The sequence below is a fragment of the Petaurus breviceps genome, unplaced genomic scaffold (assembly GCF_028583685.1).
Source record: "Petaurus breviceps papuanus isolate PSGF00001 unplaced genomic scaffold, PetGlider_PUasm1.0 229, whole genome shotgun sequence".
Lineage (NCBI taxonomy): Eukaryota > Metazoa > Chordata > Mammalia > Diprotodontia > Petauridae > Petaurus > Petaurus breviceps.
The window spans coordinates 12,840,688-12,852,778 of NW_027185903.1; positions in this window are offsets into that span (position 1 = coordinate 12,840,688).

Here is a 12,091-nt window from a genome sequence, read left to right on the forward strand (position 1 = left end):
GGGAACTTTGGGTCCTGTTCCTGGCTGTGAATTAGACCTGAAAGGATTTAGTTGATCAGAACTTTAAGCAAACTGCAAGTAGGCCCTTGGTCTTCTCCCTGTGCTCCCACACCCTAGCCCTAATTACTAATATAACAACAGTCAGGGTGTAGGAAGTTGCCTGAGTTAAAAGTAGAAATAGCTTCCAGATCTCTCTCTCTCATTGACTCTGTGGCAAGTGGTGAATTCAGTCTCTAGTGACCCCATAAGAAGTATGAGAAAATGCATTGTACTCTTTCCTCCAACCCATCACTACTGCTGCTATCTAGGTCCCTCACTGTCTCTCCCAAGAAGGTGATCAAACATCGATCTTCAATACATCCGGGCTTAGGAAAGACCCCACAAATTTGATGGATCTTAAGGTCCTGGGTTCAATAGGAAGAATGGTTAACAGGGGCCAGTAGGAGGTGACTGTGAGAACATTCGAATGTTAAGTCCAAGGGAGGTTCGGGTTTGGAATCAAAGTGCAGTATGAAATACCTAATTGTAATCCCACAAACTGTTTTATCTTCTGGTGAGGTTATAACATCAGTCTCCCAATTAATCATAATAGTAGTTGGAAACCAGGATGCCCTATGAGTGAACCTGATCTGGATGACTCTGTATGTCTGAGTTTTGGACCTGAAAGTGGAAAAGAGAATTATACATGTCCCAACACCATTGGACACAGAAGTGGTCCTTCAATGTTAGATTTCCTTTACTGGTGCTTCTAACTCTCCACCCCAATAGAATATAAGCTCCTGGAAGGCTGAACCTCCCTCAGTCATAAACTGGTAGCCCAGATAATGTTGAATTATGCAGTATGGAGGAAGAGTCGGAAGCTAAATGGGTTATTGTCATAACCCTTCTCAAGACGGATTCTTGGAACCATTGACCTGCCCAGTTGTCCCATTGACCTTCCAACTATACGTCCTTTGTACCCATCAGCATGAATCTAACCAACACACAGAATGACAAGTTCTGTCCTTTCATTACAGAGCTATCTTCTCTACTCTTAATATGCTTAAGTGTGAAAAAAACCTCCATCCGGAGACATAGCACCCCCCACAAATGGTCTCCATTTCAAGGGCTCTCCACTTACTCCACTTTTTAGTGGGTAAACCACTTTTTTTTAATTATTAGAAAAATAAAATAAAATCATGATTTTAAGCGTGCATAGCAGTTAATTCAGAAGTTAGAGATAAGGCTACCATTCTTTTCCCACCATATCCTAGGGAAACATTCTAACAGTTACTGCTCCCATTTGTGGGATGTGAAACAAGGAAAAAGCAAAGTCAAATGTTTGTCTTCAGATCCCCCAAATTAAGGAAGGAGTCTAATCTGTTCAAGTCAAAATACTTCATGGAGGTTTGTAGAAGTCATCCCTCTTCTGGGCCCTGAGGAGTTTCAAAAAGGTAGACTTTCTCTTTCCATTCATTACTAAATTGGTCCCACGTGGAGGGCAATGGGGCCACTGCTACCTATTGTTGGAGTAGTTTATGACAAATGGTTGCTTTAATAAAGCCAGATAGCTCCGTTCTCTACCCCACTCCATCCCCCTACCACCATAAAAAGGCTGTAGCTATGCTGAATATAACAGATTTGTTCTGAATTTCCTATTTCAGCCAATACAGATGTATTACACTGTTACCTGGTATAAATCTACTAGCAGCATAGCAATAAAGATACATATCTTTTGTTAGCTGCATCAAGCTTTTTACCTTCTGAAAATTCACAAGGCCTTCTCTTCAGGCTGATGGGATATGGCTCATTTATACAGAAGATGATTAGAAAATTGGTAAAAATTTCAGCCATTTGCTGATGGGAGAGATGTATATACTACTAATAAAAAGTGAATATTTGATGATAGTCATTGAATATGTGTGTGCACACAATTTAATCCATTGGAGAGATATATGTACATAATATATTCATAAATCTTGAAGAGACATATCTTTAATATATATGGACACACTCACCAAATGACCTCTTTAAATTACTTTCCAATAGCTAGCTGATCCCAGCTTGTCTTAACATGAATGAATTATGACATGACCCCCAGAATCCATAAACTCAATCAGTTATTCTGCATCTGGCTAGCCACACCACCTGTATACTTTGGGAACAGAAGATAGGCCATTCCTGAAAGTCTCCTCATTACAGGATAAAATGCAAACTGTCACATGTGTGCCATCTGCAACTCCTTGGACATCTGGTGAAATGTCCAGATGCCTATAGCATGTCTGCCATCAATTGTTCTGGATTATTTCCCTCTCTGGGCTTTTAGAGAGGAGAAACATTGAAAAGATAATTACAGAGAATAAGCAACAGGGATTCCATGATAGTCATATGGCAATGGAATAACTAGAGGAGCAGAGAAGAAGAGAGGGAAGATATGAAGGCCTCACAATTCAGGGATGCCCTGAATTATTCTTGGACTCTTTCATTATATGGATTCCAATACCAAAATCCCAAGAGCTTAAGATGCTTCTCCAAGGTAACACTGATAATATAAGGTAGATAGGTGGCATAACGGATAAAATATGGGAATTGGAGACAGGAAGATCTGAATTTAAATCCTCTCAGACATGTACTAGCTCTGTGACCCTGGACAAGTTACTTTTTTAATCTTTCTCAGCTTCAGTTTCCTCATCTGTAAAATGAGGGTGATAATAGCACCTGCATGAAAATTAGTATGAGATAATATACCTAAAGCACTTTGCAACCCATAAAGCATCATATAAACGTTGGCTATTATTGTTAGCAAGTAGGAGATTAAAACACTAAAACCTTAACTATATATGTGTGTGTATATATACACATCCATACGTACATATATACACAATTAATTTATTTATTTTTAGTTCTCAACATTCACTTCCATGAGATTTTCAGTTTTACATTTTCTCCTCTTCCCTTTCCTCCACTCCCCAAGATAGGGTGCAATCTGGTATAGGCTCTACTTATACATTCATATTACACATATTTTCATATTAGTCATGATATAAGGAAGAATTAGAACTGGGAAGAACCATGTAAAAGAAGAAAGAAAACAACAAAAGAAAACAATAGCAAATAGTATGCTTTGATCTACATTCATTCCAAAATTCTTTCTCTGGAGGTGGACAGCATTTTCCATCATGAGTCTTTTGGGGTTGTCTTAGGTCCTTGCATTGCTGAGAAGAGCCAAGTCTATCAAAGTCAGTCATCACACAATGTGGCTGTTACTGTGTACAATGTTCTCCTGGTTCTGCTCACTTTACTCAGCATCAGATCATATAAGTCTGTCTAAGTTTTTCTGAAGTCTTCCTAGCATCATTTCTTATAGCACAATAGTATTCCATTACATTGATATGACACAACTTGTTTAGCTATTCTTCAATTGATGGAAATCCCCTCAGTTTCCAGTTCTTTGCCACCATAAAAAGCTGCTATAAATATCTTTGTACATGTGGGTCTTTTCTCATGTTTATGATATCTTTTGGATACCTAGAAGTGGTATTACTGAGTCAAAGGGTATGTACAATTTTATAGCCCTTTGGGCATAGTTCCTAATTGCTCTCCAGAATTGTTGGATCAGTTTAGAACTCCACCAACAATGTATTAGTGTTCCATTTCCCCAAATCTTCTCCAACAATTATAATTTTCCTGTCTTGTCATGTTAGCCATGATAGGTGTGATATGGTACCTGAGAGTCATTTTGATTTGCCTTTCTCTAATCAATAATGATTTGAAACATTTTTTTCATATGACTATAAATAGATTTAATTTCTTCCTCTGAAAACCACCTGTTCATATCCTTTGACTATTTATCAACTGGGGAATGACTTGTATTCTATAAATTCAGCTCAGTTCTCTATATATTTTAGAAATTAGACCTTTATCAGAGACACTGGCTGTAAAAATTGTTTCCCAACTTTATGCATTCCTTCTAATCTTTGTTGCATTCACTTTGCTCGTGCCAAAACTTTTTAATTTAATGTAGTCAAAATCATCCATTTTGCATTTTATGATGTTCTCTATCTCTCATTTTGTCATAAATTCTTCCCTTCACCATGGATCTGACAGGTAAACTATTCCTTGCTCTCCTACTTTGCTTATAGTATTAGTCTTTATATCTAACTCATGTACCCATTTTATCTTGATATAGGGTGTTAGATGTTGGTCTATGCTTAGTTTTTGCCATACTATTTTCCAGTTTTCCCAGCAAATTTTGTTAAATAGTGAGTTCTTATTCCAGAAGCAAGAATCTTTGGATTTATCAAATAGTGTATTACCATTGTCATTGACAGTTGTGTCTCATATAAGTATATGTATCTAACCTATTCCACTGATCCACCACTCTTATTTCTTAGCCAGTACAAAGTAGTTTGATGATTGCTGAAATATAATACCTTTTAAGATCTGGTACAGCTAGGTCATATTCCCTTGCATTTCTTTTCATTAATTCCCTTGATATTATAGACCTTTTGTTCTTCCAGATGAATTTTTTTATTGTTTTTTTCTAGTTCTGTAAAATAATTTTTAGTAGTTTGATTGGTATGGCACTGAATAAGCAATTTAATTTAGGTAGAATTGGAATTTTTATTATATTGCTCGTCCTACCCATAAGCAATTTATGTTTTTCCAATTATTTAGATCTGACTTTATTTGTGTGAAAAGTCAAACCTTAACTTTTTAAAAAGATTTCCAAAAAAGCAAGAACATATGTATTTTCTTCTTCATTATTCTAAATAATAATTACATAAAAATTTAATCTACTAGTTTTCAAAAAATGTTTTTTAAATTTCTAAATGGTCCAGATTGTTAAGAATCTTGAATGCTAGTATCATTCAGCCAAGTGACTAGTTAACATTAGACTGCTAAGTTGAAGAAAGTCTAGGAAATAAGGATCTAAAAATTGTTCATAGTTTCAAGTGAGCACAGGAAGAAAGGACATTCTCTGTAGAAATTTATGCTCCATACTGAATGGGGGGAATACAGAAACCCCAGAATTTTTTTGGTGGGGCGGGGTTGAGGTGATCAAGGTTAAGTGATTTACTTGCCCAGGATCACACAGCTAATAAGTGTCAAGTGTCTGAGGCTGGATTTTAACTCAGGTCCTTCTGACTACAGGGCTGGTTCTCTATCTATGCCACCTAGCTGCCCTAAGCTTCTGGATTACTAAATAGTTGATGTTGCTTAAAATAAAGATAGATGACCCAGGTCCTTGTTTCAGAGAAGATAAGACAATCATTAAATCATCCATAAATTTTATTTCAACATTTATTTACTTTCTGTTTTTTCACTAATGACATATTTGCCTTCCTGAAGCCACTAGAAACCAGTGTCCAGATGGAGTGGTCTTTCTAACTTGCATTAATAAGGAATGCACAGTAATTGTTTCAGTTCAGTGTCCTCTCCCTCCATGCAATAGTTCACAGGATTACGGAACATAGATCTAGAGGGTGAAAGGACCTTAAAGGTCATCCAGTGCATCCCTATAATTTTTAAAATGAAAAAAAAAACTGAACCCAGAGAAGGTAAATTATTTGTTCAAGGTCTCTCTCATAGGTCCTATGTGTCAGAGTCAAAATTTTAATCCAGGTCAATCAACTAGTTGATAAACATTCAGACAAAAATGAAACAGTGCTTGATTTGAAGACCCAAAACAAATTATATTTTTTATTCTTCTCCTCCCCCAACACTTTTGTCCACATTAAGTTGTAGAAATGAGTGGTTGTAAATAGAGGAGGTTAAATTTGATGAATTATAAGAGGTCCTTTTCATGTCTGCATCTTAAAATTCTTCTTTTGTAAAAAGAATTTTATTTTTTCCAATTACATGGACAGTTTTCAACATTCATTTCATAAGATTTTGAGTTTCAAGTTTTTCTCCATCCCTCCTCCTCTCCCCCCCTCTTGCTCCCCAATATGGCAAGCAATCTAATATAGGTTATACATGCACAATCATGTTAAACATATTTCTACATTAGTTATATTGTGAAAGAAGAAAGAACAAAAGAGAAAACCCCAACAAAGTAAAAATAGTATGTTTTAATCTGCATTCAGACTCCATAGTTCTTTCTCTGGATATGGATAGCATTTTCCATCGTGAGTCTTTTGAAACTGTCTTGGATCATTGTTTTGCTGAGAAGACCTAAGTCTAATAGCTGATCATCACACTGTGTTGCTGTTATTGTGTATGGTGTTCTCCTGGCTCTGCTCACTTCACTCGGCATCAGTTCATGTAAGTCTTTCCACATTTTTCTGAAATCCACCTGCTCATCATTTCTTATAGAACAATAGTATTACATTACATTCATATACCACAACTTGTCCGGCCATCCCCCAATTGATGGGTATCCCCTCATTTGCCCTCCCAAAAGAACTGCTATAAATATTTTTTGTACATGTGGGTCCTCTTTCCTTTTTGATGATCTCGTTGAGACACACACCTAGTGGTTGTATCATTGGATCAAAAGTATTGCACAATTTTATAGCCTTTTGGGCATAGTTTCAAATTGTTCCCCAGAATGGTTGAATCAGTTCACAACTCTACCAATAATGCACTAGTGTCCCAATTTTCCCTTATCTTCTCCAACTATATCTTACAATTTTTTAGGCAATGTGGCATAGGTGAAATAATACTGGATTTAGAATCAGACAATCTGAGTTCAAATTTTGCCTTTGTTACTTTGCATGTGACCTTGGATAAGTTATTTGATTTTTGGATTTTAATGTTCTTATCTGTGAAAAATAAAGTGGGGAGAGATTGGACTCTAAGATGGTTCTCTAAGATGGTTAAATCCCTTCTAGATTTGAATCTATGATCTTATTTTGTCTTTGTGAGGAAAGAAGGGAAGATGCTTAAGAGTTGCATATAAGCACATAAGGATGAGGTCTTTTTAAGCACCAATTGGGAGAAACACTTCCCTCTCCCCTATTGGCAGACTCTCTGAGTCATTCCTTAATCATAACCAAAATTTAGAAATTGGAAAAACTGTTCCAGGTATAAGGGGGGAAAGACCATTTGGTCTAGTGCTAGTGGCTAGAGCTCCTGCCAGGAAGCTCAAGTTTCACAACCTCAAGATACTTCTCTGAAACAGATTTAACATATATGATTCTTGAATACTCATTTGCTTGCAGAAAAAAATAAAGATCATGATATTAAACAACTTCCCCAAGGTGATGTGAATAATAAATATATTTATTTATTTGATGTTTGATGATGTAGAGCTAAGTAGTCAATAATAAAGAAAATTGTCCATAAGGTAGTACATAAATTCAAAACAATCAACTTGCATCTTAGAAGAGCATATCAGTAATACTAAGCCAATCAAATTACCAAAGGGATATATCATAGAATTAAGAAAAATAATGCTAAAATTTATTTGTAAGAATAAAAGCTCAAGAATATCAAGGAATATAAAAGGTGGGGGAGTAAGGAAGAGGGGAAATTAGTGCAGCTGGAAATTAAACTATATTACAAAGCAGTAATTATCAAAACTGATAGTAGAAGGGGAAAACAGAAAAGCAGACCAATGGAATAAATTAGATAAAGAAGATCTAGAAAAAAATTAATAAACCCAAGAATATAAAATAGTGGGGAAAGGATTATTTATTCAAAAAGGATTTCTGGAAAAATTGAAAGGCAGTCTAGCAAAAAATAAGTTAAGATCAGCATCTTACATCCTATAGCACAATAAATATCAAATGGATAAATGTTCTAAATGTTAAAAAAAATCACTCAATAAAAATTGTAAAGGAGAATGGAAGGTTGTATCTTTTATAATTCTATGTAGGAGAAACCATGTAAACAGACACAAAATAGAATCCTAAAGGACAAAACAGTCAATCTTGATTATGAAATTAAAATGCTTTTGTGCAAATAAAATCTATGTAACTAGAATTAAAACCAAAGATAAAGATCAGCAAAACATTAGCATTAAATATCTATGATTAAAGTCTGACATCCAAAATATATAGGGAATTGTCACAAATATATAAGAACCATTCCCCAGTAGACAAATGGCTAGAGGTTGGGAACAGAAGTGTTAGGAACAGAAGAGGTGTCAGTAACCACCTGTGAAAAATGCTCAAAATCACTGATAATCAAATAAATACAAACTAAGGCAATTCTAAGGTATCTTCTCATCCCTAGACATACTAGTGTCTAAGGATTGGAGTGTGGCTGAACCAATTATGATCTATGACTATAGACTTTACATTGGAATGCAATGTGATAAAATATTATAATGAAATAATATTGGAAGAATTCAAAGAAACAAGGGAAGATTTGTTTGAAATGAGGCAGAGAAAGAAAGGTAAACCAAAAGAGCAATATACACAGAGACCACAACTATATATATATATGTATATATATACACACACACATATACATACATATACATACACGCACACACACACGTGTGTGTATATATTCAACATAAAGATGCAACAAAACTGTGACCTAATACAATGATCAATATTTTGAGATCTTTTTCCACTGTGTCAGACTCATCATGATCCCATTTTGAAGTTTGCTTGGCAAAGATACTGGAGTGGTTGCCATTTTCTTCTCCAGCTTATTGTACAGATGAGGAAACTGAAGCAAAAAAGATTATGGAACTTGCCCAGGGCCACACAGCTACTTTGAGGTTGGATTTGAACTCATGAATATGAGTTTTCCTGATTCTAAGTCTAGTACTCTATCTACTGTGCCACATAGTTGCCCAATGATCAATAATATTAGGATTATATTATCGGTTAAATAGCATATTTCAGGGGCAGCGAGGTGGCTCAGTGAATAGAGCACTGGCCTTGGGGTCAGGAGGACCTGAATTCAAATCCAGCCTCAGATACTTAACACTTGCTAGCCATGTGACCTTGGGCAAGTCACTTAACACCAATTGCCCTGCATTCCCCCCTCCCAAAAAGCAAAGAAAAAAAGTAAAAAATAAATAAATAGCATATTTCCTTCTTTCTGCTATGAATTATAAACCTGTTTAGAAAGAAATGTAGTTTATATGTGGAGAAAGTTGTTGGGTACTTGTTAGGAAATTTCTTATGTCAAAATAGAATTTATCCTTTTTAAAATTTAAGTTTATCATTTCTTCTCCATGTACTGTTCTGTACAATCTATTAATTATTATTGCCCAAGTAGTACATTCTTTTTCAGTCTCAATGTACCAATAACCTCTGCACAGTGTCATTATTGTCATTAAAACAAAAACAATATACCAAATTCTTGCTAGTGCCTGATACTGAGTGAAGCACATTTATTCTTTTCAGTCCCACAATGACATTAACAACTGTGCTGTAATAATAATATAGTACTATAATAATGTCCAAATGTCCTCAAAGAGTTAATGTACCTCTTTAAGTGTCTAACATGAGCAAGTACTGAGTCAGATGCAAGGGACAGTTGAGTCCCATTGCCATAATTTCCACATAAATAATAAAGTTCATAGAGTTGCTATTTGCAAAACACTTTACAGTTACAACTGGGATACTATTCAATAGTATTTATATTCAAGCAGTCTGTATTTTTCTACTTAGCAATAGAGCTGGAAGGGATGTCATAGGCTCTTAAAGTCACAACTGGGGTGGACCTCAGAGATAACCTAGCCTGATCCACTTAATTTACAGATGAAGGACATGAAAGTAAGAGGCAAGAGAACTGCCCCGGTCAGAGGCACCAAGTGTCAGAGGCATCACTGGAAGCCAGGTCCTCTGAAAAGCTATTGTTGGTCATCAAATGGTCATCAAATTATAATCAAGATTAGTCCTTAGATTTCACCTGGACCAAAGGCTCCTATCCTAGGGTCCTTGGACCCCTCAGGAGTACATGGATAGATTTGGGGAGTAGAGTGGAAAAAATTGTAATTATAGAATATTATCATTTTATTTTCATTAACTTCTAAATGAAATTAAACATTTCATTCCATTTTGATTTTTAAAATAACATTAGTCTGAGAAGGGCTCTGTAGAAATCACCAGACCATCAAAAGTGTATATGACACAATAAAAGCTAAGAACCTCTGATTTAAACTTAATCCCCTTGTTTAACAGATGTAGAAAATAATCTATTTTCCCAAAACCACACAAGTTTTAACTGATTCAGCAGAGTTTTGAACCTGGATTATGTGACTCCAAACCTAATATTCTTTCTATGGCACCATAACCTCTTGTCATAAGTAATATAAACGTTAAGAATAAAATTTCAGACTAGCAGAAAAAAAAACAAGGAGTTTGAAACAAGATTTCCAAGACTGACTTACTACTGTGTAAGAAAGTAAGGTCTAGGCCACAAGGCTTTTTAAAATATTCCCCTGGGAAAGCCAGGTGACACAGTGAATGGAGCACTAGACCTGGCATCAGGATAGGCTTCAGGTCAAATGTGGCCTCACATACATACAAGCTGTGTGGCCCAAGGCAAGTTGCACCTACTTTACAGGGTTGTTGTGAGGATCAAATGAGATAATAATTAAAAAGAGCTTAGTAGACCTACAGAAAGCACTATATAAATGTTAAGCTATTATTTATCACATTGCTTGCCTTCTCAGTGGCTGGGAGAGGGGTTGGGAGGAGGGAGAGCATTTGGAATTCAAAATAAAAAAGAATGTTAAAAATAAAAATAAATAAATGCAAATAAACTTAATTATATCATCATTAAAAGAAACAAAATCATCTAGTTTTAATATTAAAAATATTTCCCAATATTCTGAAAGCTCAGGACCACACATTAGTCATGTTTGCCCATAGTTTTCCTAAAACCATGTCTTACCGAGAGAGTCATGTGTTACTACCAGAACATGGTCCCATTCCAAACCCCAACATATTTCTTTCTTCCAATGTGGGCCCTGGAACTTGGTTCAGTGATGCTCACCACCAGTTTTCATGTTCCACCATCTTTATTTGGAGGACTGGGGGGAAGACTGGTACCTTTCTAAATCTAGCTTTTTCCTGTAGGAAAGGCACAGACTTTTCCCTTTCCTTGTTCCCTGGAAATAATATCCCACTTTTCTTTACGTTTTCTCTTACTTTATATTACTAAGCATTATAAGAGAACATATACGTGGGTTAGAAGAATGAGCCATTCTTATCTGTCTTATTATTAATCCAAGGCTTCAATTTTTTCAAATAATATTTTATTTTCCCCAATTACATGTTAAAATAATTTTAACATTTTTAAAATTTTTGAGCTCCAAATTCTATCTCTCCCTCCTTCTCTATCCTATTCACTCCCTGAGACAGTAAACAATCTGATATAGGTTATATATGTGAAATCATGTAACACATTTCTATATTAGTCATTTTATGCAAGATGACTATAACCAAAAAGGAAGAAAGTAAAAAACAGTATGCTTCAGTTGGCATTCAGACAATGGCAGTTCTTTTATAGGAAATAAGAGACTTGCTCATTTCTGCTTTTTGTCTCCTGGGTTATTTCCATAGGTCTTATCCTCCAAATAAAATTCTGTCTTGTATAGATTAGTTCTTCATTCCCAGATACTGGAGTTGGTTTGGCAATGCTATATGCATCCATATCATTCTAAACTATACATCAACTAATATTTCTTTGTGCTGGAGGGCTTTCTCCATTATATGCTCCCTCAAGAAACCCATGCTCTTTTTTCTCCTTGCTCTCAAAACATGTAAGACCCTTCTCTCTCTCTTTCTCTCTCTCTCTCTGTCTCTCTCTCTGTCTCTCTGTGTCTCTCTGTGTCTCTCTCTGTCTCTCTCTCTCTCTGTCTCTCTCTGTCTCTCTCTCTCTCTCTCTCTCTCTCTCTCTCTCTCTCTCTCTCTCTCTCTCTCTCTCTCTCTCTCTCTCTCTCTCTCTCTCTCTCTCTCTCTCTTTCTCTCTCTCTCTCTCTCTCTCTCTCTCTCTCTCTCTCTCTCTCTCTCTCTCTCTCTCTCTCTCTCTCTCTCTCTCTCTCTCTCTCTCTCTCTCTCTCTCTCCCTCTCTCTCTCTCTCTCTCTCTCTCTCTCTCTCTCTCTCTCTCTCTCTCTCTCTCTCTCTCTCTCTCTCTCTCTCTCTCTCTCTCTCTCTCTCTCTCTCTCTCTGTCTCTCTCTGTCTCTCTGTCTCTCT